Here is a 16,402-nt window from a genome sequence, read left to right on the forward strand (position 1 = left end):
TCCACAGCACTGAAGCGCTGCGGGAAGAACTGCTGCAAGAACGCATTACGGTTCTTTCCGCAGTGCTTTTAAGAGAAAGTTCACAGAGTTTTCCTCTGCAGACTTTCTCTTAACATTATATCTACGGGAAAAACGCCGGCACTTCCGTAGATATAATTGACATGCTGCGATTTGCAAAGCCGCAACGGCTTTGCAAATCGCAGCGTGTCCGCACTGTGATCTTTTCCGTAAAGTGGGGATGGGATTCGAATGAATCCCATCCGCTTTGCCTGTACTGTACAACACTGCAATTTTTTCCGCAGGATCTCCACTGCGGGCAAATCGTGGCATTTCCGGTCCGTGGGGCCCCGGCCTAAAGGGGTTGTCCATTTTTGCCTGGGCAACCCCTTTAAGATCTCTTCCAAAACTCCTTTGACTCCTTGCTCTTAATGACTGTATTTTCAGGATGGTTGCTCTGCTGCAGAATAAATTTGGAGCCAACCATACACCTCCTTTATGGTGTTACATGACGGAGAAGAAGTTTCTGCCTCTATATCTCAGCACTGAGGACACCATTTTGTTAAGTGACAGGAATAAAACTATTAACAGTTCTATTTTTACAAGCATTCTTCCATAACTGTCTAAAACTTACGCACAGCACATGATTGTCTAGAAAGATTTACAAATCTTACGGCTATGTAACTTAATTAAATTAGATTAAGAGCAATTATCATCAAATGTAGAAAACTGTAACAGTGAAAATCTTTCTAAGAGCTGTCAAAATGAGTCAAAATACAGTGACAATCCATCAAGGAAGTCACAAAATATTGTCTTATTTTTTAACATTCTCCGAATTTAAAGGGGCTGCTCTGCATTAGAAAAACAATGTCTGCTTTCGTCCATGTCTGCTTTCGTACATTGCCGGTCCATGATTTTACAGTGTAACTGTACTAAAGTGAATACCATGTATATCACCTGGACAATTCTGCCAATGTGTTTAGAAGAATGAAGCCATGTTTAAGCCCCTTTAAATAACATATGTAAGACATACAAGACAGTAGCACAAATGGAGGAATCCTTGAAGAAAAGGAGAAATCCTTGGCTCAGGGCTCCAGACTTAGGCCTGGTCCACATCTGCTTTCGGACCATTCTGTTCCCCTCTTTGCATGAAAAATGTGGAGAGAAAAGTACTGTAAGCACCTTAAACGGACTTATTCAAAAACTACTGAGGCGATCTAAATACAAAAGGTATGTGTGGAATAGACTTTCTAAAGCTTATGCAAGTATGTGCTTAGCTAAAAATGACTTTTCCCAATGATAGAGCCCAGTGGCGTAACTAGGAATGGCGGGGCCCCGTGGCGAACCTTTGACATGGGCCCCCCCCCCCTCCAAAGACCCTGGCCAACCTCCCCTTTTTCCTCGCGTTCCTGCCTGCACTATTATGCCCCATACACTGCACACAGTGTTATGCCCCATAGTGGCCCCTGTAGCACAGTATTATGCACTGTACTAACCCCTTCATCCCTAGGCAGCAGGCAGCTGCCAACACAGTACTGTGTGCTGACAGTCTGCCCTGCACACAAGGGTTAAACTCATCAGTCTGCTGCGCTGCACTCACTCAGCTCTGCTCACTCCATCCCCCCCCCCCCCGGCATAGCTATCTTCCTGTAGGATGTCTCCGGCCCTCCCCCACTTTCAGGACACACACTGCTGAAGCTCTCCACCGCCTGGAACCCAGACACTTCAGGTGGCCTTGGGCCTCAAAACGTAAAATTTATTATTTATTTATTTTTTTGTCATATTAACTAGTGAGGGGGCCGGGGCCCCTGACCTGTTGGGCCCTGTGGCAGCTGCCTCTGCTGCTATGGTGGTAGTTACGCCACTGATAGAGCCCCTTTAAAAAGAGGCATCCAGAACCCAGTTGGTCATAAAGACTTATGGCAGAAATTGAAATAAGCTCCACCCCGGATTCTGTTTATGCAACCAAAAACCTCTCCAATACATAATACTAATTCAAAATACTCGTACTCGATCGAGTACCACTCGCTGTTCGAATGTAAAAGTTCGATGCAGAACCAGCATTGATTGGCCGAATGCGATACAGTCGGCCAATCAATGCTGGTTCTTCTCCTACCTTTAGAAGTCTTCTCTGTGCAGCTTCCCCGTGGCGTCTTCCGGCTCTTCATTCACTCTGCCAGGCATCGGGCCTGGGCAGAGCCGACTGCGCATGTCCGCTTGTAGTGCGGCTCTGCCCAGGCCCGATGCCTGGCAGAGTGAATGAGAACAGCCGGAAGACGCCGCGGGGACGCTGCAAGGAGAAGACTTCTCGGAGGATCCAGCCCGACCCTCACTCGTGGATTTGGTAAGTATAATTTGATTGAATGTTGCCTACCCCTGAAACGAGCATTTTCCCACCATAGACTATGATAGGGTTCGATATTCGATTCGAGTAGTCGAATACTGAGAGGCTACTCGAAACGAATATCGAACCTCGGACATTTTACTGTTCGCTCATCTCTAATAATTAACTATTTGGAAAGGGGAATGCGACCAAAAACAAGCCGTACCCCCTCCCTCCAGCTACATTACAATATACATATTAATGGGAAAGATCAGCTATAATTTAAAATATGTTTTGAGTATATTGTGACAGTGTAATCCATATACGATAGTTAGAGATACATATATCTCAACCTATCATCAGTACGGTGTAATTGTCTTATTCAGCATCTCTTATCCTTCTCCGGATTCATTACTTTCTATTGTTCCTGCATTTCATTTCCCATTCTCTTGATGAGACGCTAACCCTGAAGTATAAATACGTCTCTCTTCACCAAACATATCTGTGCTTGTTCATTACATCAAAGGATTTACGGTATGTGATCCTTGTGTCTTGTGTTACATTTCTAACATAGTTAAAGCAACCCTCTGGCTCATAATAAAAATATCACAATGAATGCAAAAATACCTAATTTTTAATAATTAATGAAGTCTTTCTTGTGCAGTTTCTCCGATTCCAAGTCCCACCTTCATCTCTGTATAATGACCCCCAGCTTCTCAGGCTATTAAATTCAGAGTAGGTCATATTTATCAATACGTGAAAAGAAGTTCAACACTTTGTCTGAATTTGTGCCAAAAGTCATAATGTGCAACATTTATGAGCAGTGTGCACCAGAAAGAACAAAAAAAATACAAGTGATTCAACACTTTTCAAAAATTTGCACCAGAATAGTGAGGCCAGGGCCCCATGAAGCGTAAACACTGCGATTTGGCCAAAACCGAGGCATTTATCAGTACATGCAAAGTGGATGGGATTCTGGCTTATCCTATCCACACATTGCAAAAAAATATCTGCAGCAGAAATGTTGCAATGTCAAATACACAGCATTTCAATTATACCTACGGAAAAGATAGTGTTTTCCATATAGGTATATTAAACACGTGGACAAAATTGTTGGTACCCCTCATTTAAGGAAAGAAAAACCCACAATGGTCACAGAAATAACTTGAATCCGACAAACTGGAATTTGCCAACTGACATGTTGATAAGCCACAAAGCTTCTTGGAGAATGTCCTATGGACAGGTGAGACAAAAATCTAACTTTTTGGTAAGGCACATCAACTCTATGTTCACAGACGGAATAATGAAGCATGTCTTGAGAAGAACACTGTCCCTACTGTGAAACACGGAGGAAACTCTGTTATGTTCTAGGGTTGCTTTGCTGCATCTGACACAGGGTGTCTTGAATTTGTGAAGGGTACAATGAAATCTCAAGACTATCAAAGGATTCTAGAGAGAAATGTGTTGCCAGGGTCAGAAAGCTTGGTCTCAGTTGCAGGTCATGGGTAAGAGGAAAACATTGGACTATTCTGAAGTGGCCGTCTATGAGCCCTGACCTAAATCTTATTGAGTATCTTTGGAAGGAGGCGAAACATGCCATCTGGAAAAGGCCCCCTTCAAACTTGAGACAACTGGAGCAGTTTGCTCATGAGGAGTGGCCAAAATACCTGCTGAGAGGTGCAGAAGTCTCATTGACAATTATAGGAATCGTTTGATCGCAGAGATTGCCTCAAAAGGTTGTGCAACAAAATATTAAGTTAAGGGAACCGTCATTTCTGTCTAGGCCTGCTCCATGAGTTTTATTATTATTTTTTTTAAAATTCTGCTGAAGCAAAAAGCAATGTCTGACTTTCATTTGTTCATTTTCTTGGAATTTTTATTTATTATTACTTTTGTCAGATTCAAGTTATTTCTGTGACCACTGTGGGTTTTTCTTTCATTAAATGAGGGATACCAACAATTTTGTCCACCTGTGTAGGTACAGAAATGTGCTTTCGCTGTGTTTTTTTCCCATAGTGCTTTTTGGTTGCAGCTCACTACATGGTGCTTTCGCCTAAAAGTATCTAACTTTATGAAACATTTATGGAAAATCTACAAACAGGTTTCATAGTTTTAGATGGCACAAAGTTCACTTTGATAGGCATTCCCCTGGATAAACACTGTAGGGTATTGTAGGGTTACTGGTTGGACTTGATGGACTGATATCTTCATCCAACCTCATCTACTATGTAACTATGTATCAGTTGTAGATTGTTTGGGGTCCTACTGTTGGAACCCCAACAGATTAGCTGTTTTCCAGTGTATACAGCTCCCAGTATTGCTTACATGCTGGGCATTGCATTGCCCACTCATTGTACTCATAGAATTATGGGTACTGCAGCGTTGTCCTATTCAAGTCTATTGAACGTTACTGCAATAAAACCTGGGTAACACTTGTCATCGCTGCAGTGATCATATGAATCAACTACTGCACATGACCGCTGAGGTCCGTACTTGGCTGCCACGGTCACTTGAGTAGCCATGCACGCCATTACTAGAGTGCCAGAAACGGAGACCAGCAGACACTACTGGAGGCCACCATTTGAATGGAGGGGAAAGAAGGGGTGAATATAAACTTTTCAAATCAAGACTTTTTTGGGCGGGGGGAGTGGGTTTGGTTGTTGTAAATCCCTTTCTTAAATGTCTATGCAGAAGATCTGAAGCTCAGTATCATCAAAACTAAGTTTCAACCATTATACTAATATATAAAAGTTTGAATCTAAAACAAATACTAAAAGTTGAAGAATATTCACGTTAAGCTGAATGTATGCGCTATAAAAGACAAGTGTTATGACCCGGTCTCAGCAGTCTCGGCCTGTTAGGTTCAGGTGCAGAGTGTCCGGACGACATTCAGTGCGTGAACCACCTGATGCACGGCAGGGGAATGTTCACACCAGACATGCAGTTTCTGCTCTGGCACTCGGGCGTGGATCACGTGGTGAGTGGCCTGATGGATCAGTACCTGGTGTGTCTTGGCCTCTGAAGGGGTTAAGTTCTCTGCAGTGCTGAATACTTTACAGGCCATGGGCGAGGCCTTCTCCTTACTATATAAGGTTGTTGCACATGCTATCTGATGCCGGTCTTAAACGTCTGTTCCTGTTCTCAGTGAATGTCTGTTGTCTGAAGCTGCTCCATCTGCATCCTGGCCCATCCAGTTTCTTGCTCCTGTTCACACAGGACTGGTTCGCTAAGTATTGAGCTTGTATCCAGACATAGTGTTCCGGGCGCAGCGAGCCCTAGGTATTTTTCTGTTTGGAAGTTTGGAATTTTGGTAGGGGTTTTTTGTGTGTGATCCTAAGTTCTGTTTTTCCCTATCCCTTGCTTAGTTCAGTTATTCTGTGTTTCACGTTTATTCTCTTCCTATGCTTTTGTGTACTCACGTTCACCGTTAGTCCAAGTCTGGACATCCGTGGGGGGCTTGTTCTGTATCTGCCTCTCCTTCGTAAACGTGAAGCTAGACAGGGGCTCTATTTCCCTTTGCAGGTTAGCTACTTCTCCGGCTGTGCTCGTGCCCCTTCAGGCAAGTTAGTCGGGCCCACGGCTACTTCTAGTTGTGCGAGGCAGGGTGTAGGAGGATCCACACTAGAAGTCCAAACTGCTCGTACTTATTATTGTTGGTTTTTATATATGTTTTTCCTGTACCGTACTGAGAAGTTATCAGTCCGGGGCCAGTCCGTGGTCAGGGATCCCCAAACCATAACAACAAGTGACAGATTTGTGCTCATAGATACCATCTATAAATCTGTATATAGCCAATTCCTGTACAGATTTCCAGTCTGCTTCCTGTAGGGCATTTGTCAGGCACACAACGTTTGAGTCAGAAAATATCATGTTATATTACGTCTACTGCAAATGATGACTATTATAAAGAGGCGTAATAAGAAGTGCAAGCCACTCATTATCTGCACAGGGGTTACTGTCATGTACCATTTCACTGCAGCAATTTCTCTGCAAAGAAATACATTTCTTTTCTTTAAAAATTTGAATTTTTATACTTATTTTTATTATACTGTATATATTTAAGGCTTTTTCACATTTTCATTATAGCAACCGAAAAACGTAAATCTCAATGGAGGTGGATCTGTCATATGATGGACACAAACTGACCACTATGGACCCTCTGACTATAATGGGGTCTGTTATGGTATCTTTCATTTTGTCAGATAAGGAGAGTACTTTATATAGCCGAATATACATAATCTGCATCAACAAATCAATGATCAACTTATGTTTTCCATATCATAATATGCAGTTAATATAAGTTTTGCAAATTATAATTTCTTAAAAGGAACTATTCTCCAAGATTTCTATTTGAACATAGTGGGGAGAATTTATCAAGACTGGCATTTTATATCCCACTTTTAGGCTGAAGCCGCACATTGCAGAAAAGCAGCTTTTTTTTGTTGCAGATTTTGATCCAAAGCCAGGAGTGGATTGCGCAGAAGATAAAGTAAAATATTTCCCATTCCTTATGTAGCCATTCTTGGCTTTAGCTAAAAAAAAAAGCAACAAAATCTGCCACAAAAAAAAGCTGCAACAAATAAAATCTGCGTTTTCGCAACAGGGAACCTCAGCCAAACTGGTGCACAATGAGTCAAATTTATCAGCATGCATAACAAATAAATTGAATACAGCTTTGGATTTCCATGTGGTAGAAAAGTATATCTACATGAGCAGACATAGATCTGTAACCCAATTTATACCAATTTCTGGAGTAAATTATGGATAATCTGTTGGTTAATGGGAGACTTGCCTCTCTTGTGAAATAATGTCCACTTTACCAGCTGCCATACAACGCACACAGTAAGTACAGGAGAATCTGCTCCATAACTACCTCTCACAAGACCATGAAGGACGTATATATAGAAAGGTACTGACCAGTAATGGTGTGAATAAAATACTTTGGTCATAATATAAAGCTCCTGTTTATTATCCCAAAATTGTGTTTCTGCTGCTTTCTCTCTCTCTCCCCCTCTCAGTAGACTTCTATAGACACTCTGATAAACCTGTTAATCATGTGATTTGCAGTCCTTAAGCAGATGGCTATAGCAGAATTTTTCAGAGTGAACGTTTACATTTCAGGCCCAACTAACAGCACGAATAAATAATATAACCTGTGTCAGAAAACCTCTTTTAGATTTCATAGAATAAATTATATAGTGATTTTCACCAATCTGTGTATCTGTATCCTCAAAATATAACAGGAAAAATAGTGATCTTGCCCCTGCATACATGTCAGGTGTTGAGAAAAGCAAATTTATTTTTTCCATGTCACACAGGTCATGTTTTGAGGACTGATACCATATGCAGAACACAAAATTAACATTTCGCAATGAACTTTAATGCCTGAAAAATGTATTTGCATTGTAGATCTGTATTACTTGCGGAGAAGATTTGTGAAGCATAAAATGGAATTACTGATTACCTTTGTGTGACATGACAGGTTTGGAAATGCATTTATTATGGATCATGTATATTCAGCGTTTGTTTCCTTCCATTGTCCAGACATTTGCTTATTACCATTTATTACACTCAGTTTGTAATAGTTATTTCATCTAACTCTATATGTTTACTTTTGTTTATGCTAATGTTCCTCTCTGAATTAATAAACCTATGGAGAAGTGTAGAAGAAAACTAAGTAAGCATAGTATTGGTAGGTGAATTATTCATTATATTCAGATGAGTATTATACATAAAATGACATCGCTGTTCAATAATACACATAGTGCCAGGGATCTGACAGCTACTAAATCATTCCCATGGAGACTGGAGCAGGTACGGAGGCATAACCTTGATGCATTTTAAGAACATCTTACAAATTTTAAAATTTGCATTATGGGAATTACATATAGAGATGAGCGAACTGCATTAAACTCAAGTATTCCAAATTGTTCTCTTTTTTAACAAAACCGTACAAATGGCGCTTCACTTCCAACAACAAAAAGTCTGCGCTATGAGAAAATGGCCATCACCACATGTTTGGCCAGGAAATACAGAGGAGACATGTGCAGTGAATCAGACACTGTTTGTGAGTCTCTGTGATGTTGTAGTAACATCTGACAGCCTCTCAGCCAATAGACAGTAGTAGGTGGACCTTACAGTACTAATGTCATATGGAGTGTAAAATCTTGTACACTCTTGTACACACTATGATCAGCCTTTAATTGCAGTAAATGGTAAACATGCAAATAGATCCATGGTTCATCTCACTGCATCATAGGCTAACACAGTTCTGAAAAAAGAGGACCAGGAGAACTTAGAATCAAGCTTTTACATAAGCAGGTTAGTGCTATAATATAATTGTGATAGGATTGGTTCATAGACATAGTGACTGGGGTAATCTCTGCTTCTGCTGCTGACACAGACAGTTTCTTACTCCTTTCATTTTCAAAAATCTAATTTTGTCTCTGTTGTGCAATAAAGCAGTTTCATCTCTATACACATTCTTTAAACATACTTTTTTTTACCAATAAGACAATTTGGTTCGTGAAAAATATTTTGTTAAAGGAAGTTCGGCAAGAGATCATATTATTTCATTAAATATATGCAGCTGTTATAACTGCAAACTGCTGATTTAACCTACACAAATATAAAAGAAAATAACTCCATTATATACAAGCAGTTTCTTGTTGTTCATCCGATATACAGTCTAGCCTGCGATAATATTAAAAAAAATAATAAGCTTGTAATTTCATGGGTTATATTTTACACTATGATGACCAAATACACAGTGTAATGGAGCATTATTGTTAATCAGAAAAAAGAATTCAACATTTAAGCATTACTCTGTATGAGCAATTGTGTGCATATGCATACACAGTACTGCAGCTTCAGCTAATCTAAAAGAAAGAATCTCCATTATTTTAACTTTTTTTAGGCTAATAATTATTCACTGTGTGCAGCAAAAAATGATTGGAAAAAAATAGGGCAGGGGGTAGACATAAGGAGAGTGAAGAGGAAACACTTGTGCAAGTGCGAACAATAAAAATATGGGTGGTAAAAGTAACACTGCTTCTGGTTTTGGTGGCATTGCAAGTATCCAACAGGATTGTTGTACTTCCTGAGAATGAAAATGAAGTTTTTGATTATTTAGCTTTCTCCCCTCAGTCACATGGGAATATTATTCCAAGAGTGATGTGATCTTGAGTCAGGCTTCTGTGTGTTCCTTCTTCTCTTACATAGCACGTAACTTACTGCAGGGCTTTTCTGATGTAGAGATGTAGGAACGACAGCTCTATGTACTCACATGAAAAGGTATCACTCTCTTTTTTGGAAACATAACTTGACAGTGGCAATGGCACAGTGGTGGTAGAGGGTTAACACTACCACCACTGTCCACTGGACAGGCAATGACTTGCCAGTGGTCTGATTTACAATCCTTTCATTTGAATGGGTTTTAAAGCAAACCGCCGGTGTTTCCATATGCGGCTTCTCCACCTGGAAACCGTTTTTTTTTTGCACGGACAATCTGGCAGGACCAGATTTAGTTATACCATTTTGGAGAATATCTGTTGTTTAGTTCACCATTTATTTAAATCAGAGGCAAAACAGTGAAAAAAAACCAGCGGTTTGGCACTTTTCATTTTGACGTTCATTTGTACAGGAAAAATATTTTATAAGTAGACCAGGAATTTTTGGACACAGGGATACCTTTGCAGAAAAGATGGTTCGGGACTGGAAAGCAAATAAAAAAGCATTAAAGAGTAATGTATGTTAAGGGGTATGAGTGCATTAAGAAGATGTAACTCACAGAAGAGGGGTAGCCTTATACAGCGAGTATATCCCAGATTCTATATTTACACTGGAAAAGTTGGGGGTTGTCTTATATGCCCAGTTGTCCTATACGCCGGAAAATATGGTAGATTGTTTTCTGATTTATGTTAGTCTAGCGCATGTATCACACATCACCTGTTTCCTTTTTGGTCTATGTTGCCTGTCATATAAAAAATATGTGAATTTATTATGTCCATGCAGGATGGAAAATAGTAGAAAAGCAGCACGCCAAACAAAGTTAATAGAAGCTGTAATAAAGCTATCTTGTTCCCATTCTTTGTGATGGCTCTTTGATCATACTAATTCATACATAAGAAAAAAGCTGCATTCAAAGCGGCCTCTTCAGGTTGACGCTGTACAAAATTGGCTTGGCTTCTGAGTCCAACTGATTTATTGTTGTGAAATTACCCCGTTGCCTTTTGGAAACAACTAAAATTGTACCTTTAGAATATGCGTCTTATTAGATGTACAATGTATAGAGGACATGATGGTTTCGATGTCATAACCACATTTAGAATCAGTCACTTTTTCTTTTTGAATATGGCATCTGATTGCAGACAACATATAATAGAGCAGAAAAAACTAAGAAGATTGATATATAGTTTTGTGGGAAAAGGTTTAGTATAACTTAGAATTTTATTCATTTTAATCTATGCTTGGAGATCCAGTGGGTGGTCCATTAAGTATCTGTATGCACATGCACACAGGGAAGGATGGCAATGAATTCTTATCCAGGGAAAGAGCATACATAGATATAAATTGATGTAATACAAGTTATACTGAATCTTCCCCCTCAAAAACCATTCGTCAATCAGCTCACCTCTCCTGCGCTGTACATTTCATGTGACAGATAACATTAAAGGGATTTTACGACCCCTAATTCAAGTTTAATACCCATCCGTAAAATAGGGTCAGTATCTAATCTCTGGAGGTCTGATACCTGGACCACGCACAGATCAGCTCCTTCAGTAGTGTCTAGGCACTAAAAACTGCCATAGTAGATGGGACGCTCTGCTCCTATTAAAATAATAGAAGCCAAACTGCAGTCCCATCTACTATATAGTGGTGGTGCTGGGCTACTCTGGTGCTACCATTATGCAGTAGATGGGGCTACAGTTCCACTCCTTTTGCTTGAAAAGGAACAGATTGCTGTCGCTCCATGTCCAGACCGGAATAGCCGCTCTAACACAGGGGTTTTTTTTGTTTTGTTTTTGTTAGTTTAATTTTTGAAGTGAATATTAAGATAAGATAAGATAATACTTTAACAGTCCCACCATGAGGAAATTTCAGTGTGTTACAGCACCACGGTAGTACAGATACAGGATAACAAACAGTAATATATTACAGAAGGAGATGCACATAAGCTGAGAAAAAATACTAGGAGTCCATAGCAGCTAAGGAAGAAAAGAAAGAAAGAAGACTTCAGGATCATTTAGTTCTTTGTGCAGAGTGATCTTAACTTGGTCTGATGTAGATTATGTAGTGTGACCAAGGTTGGGAGGAAGGATCTCTGATAGCGCTCCTTTTCACACTTGGGGTGAAGCAGTCGCTCACTTTACAGTACTGCCCAGTGCTATCCAGGTCTCATACATGGGGTGGGATTTATTTTCCTGCATGGAGCTCACCACAGACTTTATCCTGTATTAGTAACAGATCTTCATGGGGAACGACGTATACAGCAATGACTTTACTTAGGATCAAATTCACTCAAATTCAAAACCTACACAAAAACTGCAGCAAAAATCATGTAAAAAGTACCCCGATTTTTATTTTTTTTTTTAATTATAACTAGAGCCTGAGATTACAAATAGGATGACTATGGCCAAAATATCTCTCTCCATCCTTCTCCAGTAACAATTCAGGTTTGACCTTGATCATTCAAAACAGGCTGCCTTTCTGAGGATACTGAGCCTTATAGACTCAATCTATAGGTAACCAATACTGCGATTATTCCATTAAAAAAAAAAAAAAACAGACAGGGGAGTCCTAGATTGTATGTTTAGATATGGCTTAATTCAGAGATCCGTATAATGATCTCTTCTTACCCAGGACTGTAACTATAATAAAGAGACATCCTCTACATCCAGGGAAAATAAGGTGTCAAAATCATTACAGAAGAGGATTCTTTACAATAAGAACAGGGAAACTGTATATTGTAGGGGTTAAAGGGACTCTACCAAGCCCTAATGTCACCCAAACCAATAATAATAATGCCATATAGTGGGACATAAAAATATACTCTGCCTTCCTTTACAGGCCCCTACATGTTTTGGGCCATACATTGAACCTGACGGAATCCCTTTAAATTGTTAACTGATTTATTTCTTGAAATACATATTATTACATGCCATATGTACTATAGTAGTTGAATGAGGTTGAATTCAAGGTTTCACTGACTGTTATATTCACAGTAGAGATGAGCGAACGCTATTCGAAACAGCCATTTCAAATAGCATGCTCCCATAGAAATGAATGGACGTAGCCGGCATGCAGGAGGTTAAGGGTGGAGCATGCTTTTCGAAACGGCTGTTTTGAATAGTGTTCGCTCATCTCTAATCACAGACATAAACTACCTATACCATATATACAGTAACCGAACAAACAAATCTAATTCTTATCACAATGTTCTTTACAAATACTAACAAACACAATTGCCAGGTTATATCTTTTAGCCAATAAGCCAGATACCAGGGACACATAGTGCAGTATAGCAAACCACAATTATACAATTATACAGTACCTGCGATTCAATCATCACATAATGCCATGAGAAAACCGCAAGTATTAACATATTCATACAGAGCTATGTAGTTATAAATAGGGGGTGAAAGTGTTAATAAATAATTCAATTTCTAAGTCACCTACCACCTCATTGACACATAATCACAGCCGCATTAATGAACAGACCAGTATTAGAGAGTTCACACACCATGACTTATATGCATGATTCACTTATCCCCTGATGTCCTGTAAGGTATCCATGCAGTTAATCCAAAGGTAGTACCGGCAGTTCTTATAGTAGGGAGGACACTCAGGTTTGTGATTCTGGAAAGTCTGACCTTGTCAATGTCCTTTGCTACCGCTTGTATCTGATGGCAGAGATGCCAAGCTGAGAAAGATGCCTTCACTCCCCATTAACCATTTCTGTGTAAGCATTTGGAAATTTAGAGATTTTGTGTTTTCAGGGTATATTCTATACCGGATAAATGATACCCCGTAGCTGGTGTGCGTTCCATCCAGGATACAAGGGCAGAGCAATTGCAGAGGATTAAGTTTGGGATTTTGTTTTATCTGTGAGCGATTGTCATATTTGTCCTTATGAATAATACTTGTCCTTAGTAGAGATGAGCGAGTAGTAGTCGATCGAGTAGGTATTTGAACAAATACTACGGTATTCGAAATACTTGGACTCGTTCGAATACTACTCCTATTCGAGGTAAAGATTCGATTCAGAACCAGCGTTGATTTGCTGAATGCTATAAAATCCTTTTCTTCCTTTTCATGAAAATCAGTGTTTTATTCTTAGGCTCGGTCTATTCTATTTTACAAATGTGGCAATTTTTTTATGAGTAAAATAATACAACAACAAAATTATAGAGGTTGATCTAGCGCCAGTATCGCATTTTTTTTTTTCTTTCTACTCAAAATCCTTGTCCCTTGAGTAATCTTGGGAGCAACAAGAAGACTTAAGCTCATCAAATCAAACTGATATCCCACTTCACACCTCCAATAAAGAATGGCTCAGTGAATGCATTTATTAGCTTATTGAGGCGTGATATTAAAACAAATCACTAGGGGTAAAATGCAGTCAATTTCCTGATGCTAACTTCCATCTCTATACTTTAGTCAATCCCTGCTGGCCCCAAAAAGAAAAGCGAAATTCTACAATAAGTCGGAGAAGTAATGGTGTAACAGTGTAAAGAAATGTAATTAACACTTGTTTTTCTATTAAATATCCAAAGCCTGGTTTACTCGTTGTGGTTTTGGCTTCATGTACTATAGACAGTCACCGGCTGTGGCTGAAGGCAGCCGCATAAGGTCATAAGGTGTTAAACAATATATTCCCCAAACTTCTCGTGTTATGATTTAAGAGTTAAAGAAGGATCAATTAGCTTACTACCAAAGATATAAGGCAAGGATATACAATCAGACTTTTTATTTCGTTTTTGAAGGAAAAAAAAGAACAGGTGTGGTTAACATGAGAGAGGATCTATAAGGGACAGATGGTACTTTTATAAGTCCATTCCTTGATTTGGTTTCCTAGTGAGTAATGTTTGCTGTTCCAGTGCTGGACTTGACTCCTGGCAAGATGAACCCTGGCAGTAGAGATTAATGTACAGGAAATAACTGCTTATTCTCCGGTCACAGCTAAAATCACCAGAGAGTAGAGACCAGTGGAGGACTAGAAAATAGTCGGAATGAAAACAGTGGAAAATTGGTGACACGTTTTCAGCCTACCATGAAGATCGGTTACTAAATGGCAAAATGTCCATTATATTATGTGAATGCATAAGAGGCCCATTATATTATATGTGGGAGAACAAAGGGGTCATTATACAGTGTGGTGGAAATAGAGGCCAATTATACTGTGTTGTTACGGTTCTGTCTATATATATATATATGAATATAATGATTTTTAACGTGACAGAACCGCTAGACTGCAAGACACTGCAGTGAGGTCCACAGGCCCCCTGAGGGGCAGCCATGTGCCTGAAAGGCTAACCACCAGTTAACTGCACTGGCTGAGGTGTAGAGCGGTTCAAAGGTGAACAAACTGCAAACAAACTCTCACCAGTTAACCTCACTGGGAGAGTGCACCTGTGTAAGGCTGCTGGGTGAAGCTGAATGAAGCCTTGCAACAGACCTCTGCTAAATCACAGCAGAGGAATAAGTGCTAGGAAAAGCTTCAGCCTGCAACACAGGAAAGGCTGCCAGGGGTTAAGCATCACCCCTGGTCAGCAACATAAAGGGCTCCACAACAACAAGGAGCTATAGAGTAACTAGACAGTAAAATAGGCTTTACAGATTCCCACTGGCAGAGCCAAGGAATCCTAACTAGATCCCTAGACTGCTGTAAGTCTAACACTATTTTCCTGAAATGTTACTGGGGCAGATTTTATTATGCCTTGTATACCAGCTTTCTGTACTGCCCTTACCACTGTCCTAAAAGGGCAAGGTGTGCAGGGGATGAGGGTATGGACCCTGATTGATTTAACATCTTCTATGATAGAAATGAGGAACTCCCTCCACTAACTTAGGGGTTAGGAAGACTGATGTTTTTAACTCTAGTCTTTATGAATCTGAACCACTCAATGAATTCACATTGGGACAATTTAGCACCTTTTTAAAAGAGTAGCATTTGATAAGTCTGGTGAAAAAAACAGTTAGACTGCTTCACCACACCCCTAACCCAATATGCCACCAACTTATCAAAAGTGGAGTGATTGTTGTAAAAATACAAAATTTTTTAATGTGTTACACAAAAATCACCTTAAGGCTGAGACCCCTCGTTGCAGAAACGCAGCTTTTTTGTTGAAGAATTTGTTGTGGTTTTTTGAGCCAAAGCCAAGAACGGCTACAAAAGGAATGGGAAATATATAGAAAGCTCTTATACTTCTAACTTATGTTCAATCCATTCCTGGCTTGGGCTAAAAAAAAATGCAACAAAATCTGCAACAAAAAAGGGTGCATTTCCACAATGTGGAGCCTTAGCCTAAAAAGTCTCAATTGCAACTTCTCTTACACCAGAATTCCGCAGTGCAAGGATTGATAAATTCTCCCCTATATATCCAAAGTAAGATCCGTATGTTTCCATTTGGTCATTTGTCCATGCTTTGGGCAAGGATCAAACTACTGGTGTCCTCATTGTTGGCAAGTGGCAATGAACTCGATAAAATTCTGTATATTTTCTGAAGACATGAACTATAAGCATATCTTACCCCGTAAAGGTTATTCTTGGCAAATCTGCTCCACATCAACTCATATGTCATGTGGTTTATTATTTTCTGACAAAGACCAATTGCTGTGTTAAAATACAGCTTTCTAATGATAGGTGCTGGAAAATTCCTGGTGGTTAAAGAACCCACTTATCTTAATGATAGAGTGTGAGGAAACTGTGGGGGTTCCGGTTTTGTATGGCGATTCCTTCCAGTTCACTGGAGGCCATACAGGTAAACAACATGTGGTTTTTATGTTTGGAGTACAGAATATGAGACTCCCTACAGATTGTTTCAGAGAATTGATACATGCTCACCTGATCCACTGTGTTTA

General features: G+C 39.7%; 1 protein-coding gene across 1 annotated transcript in view; it reads right to left on the bottom strand.

Annotated features, from left to right (window-relative positions):
• PITPNM3 (PITPNM family member 3) overlaps window positions 1-16,402 on the bottom strand; it is a 425,437-nt gene that overhangs the window by 123,021 nt on the left and 286,014 nt on the right. The gene's annotated exons all lie outside the window — the stretch shown is intronic.

The sequence above is a fragment of the Leptodactylus fuscus genome, chromosome 2 (genome assembly GCF_031893055.1).
Source record: "Leptodactylus fuscus isolate aLepFus1 chromosome 2, aLepFus1.hap2, whole genome shotgun sequence".
Taxonomy (NCBI): domain Eukaryota; kingdom Metazoa; phylum Chordata; class Amphibia; order Anura; family Leptodactylidae; genus Leptodactylus; species Leptodactylus fuscus.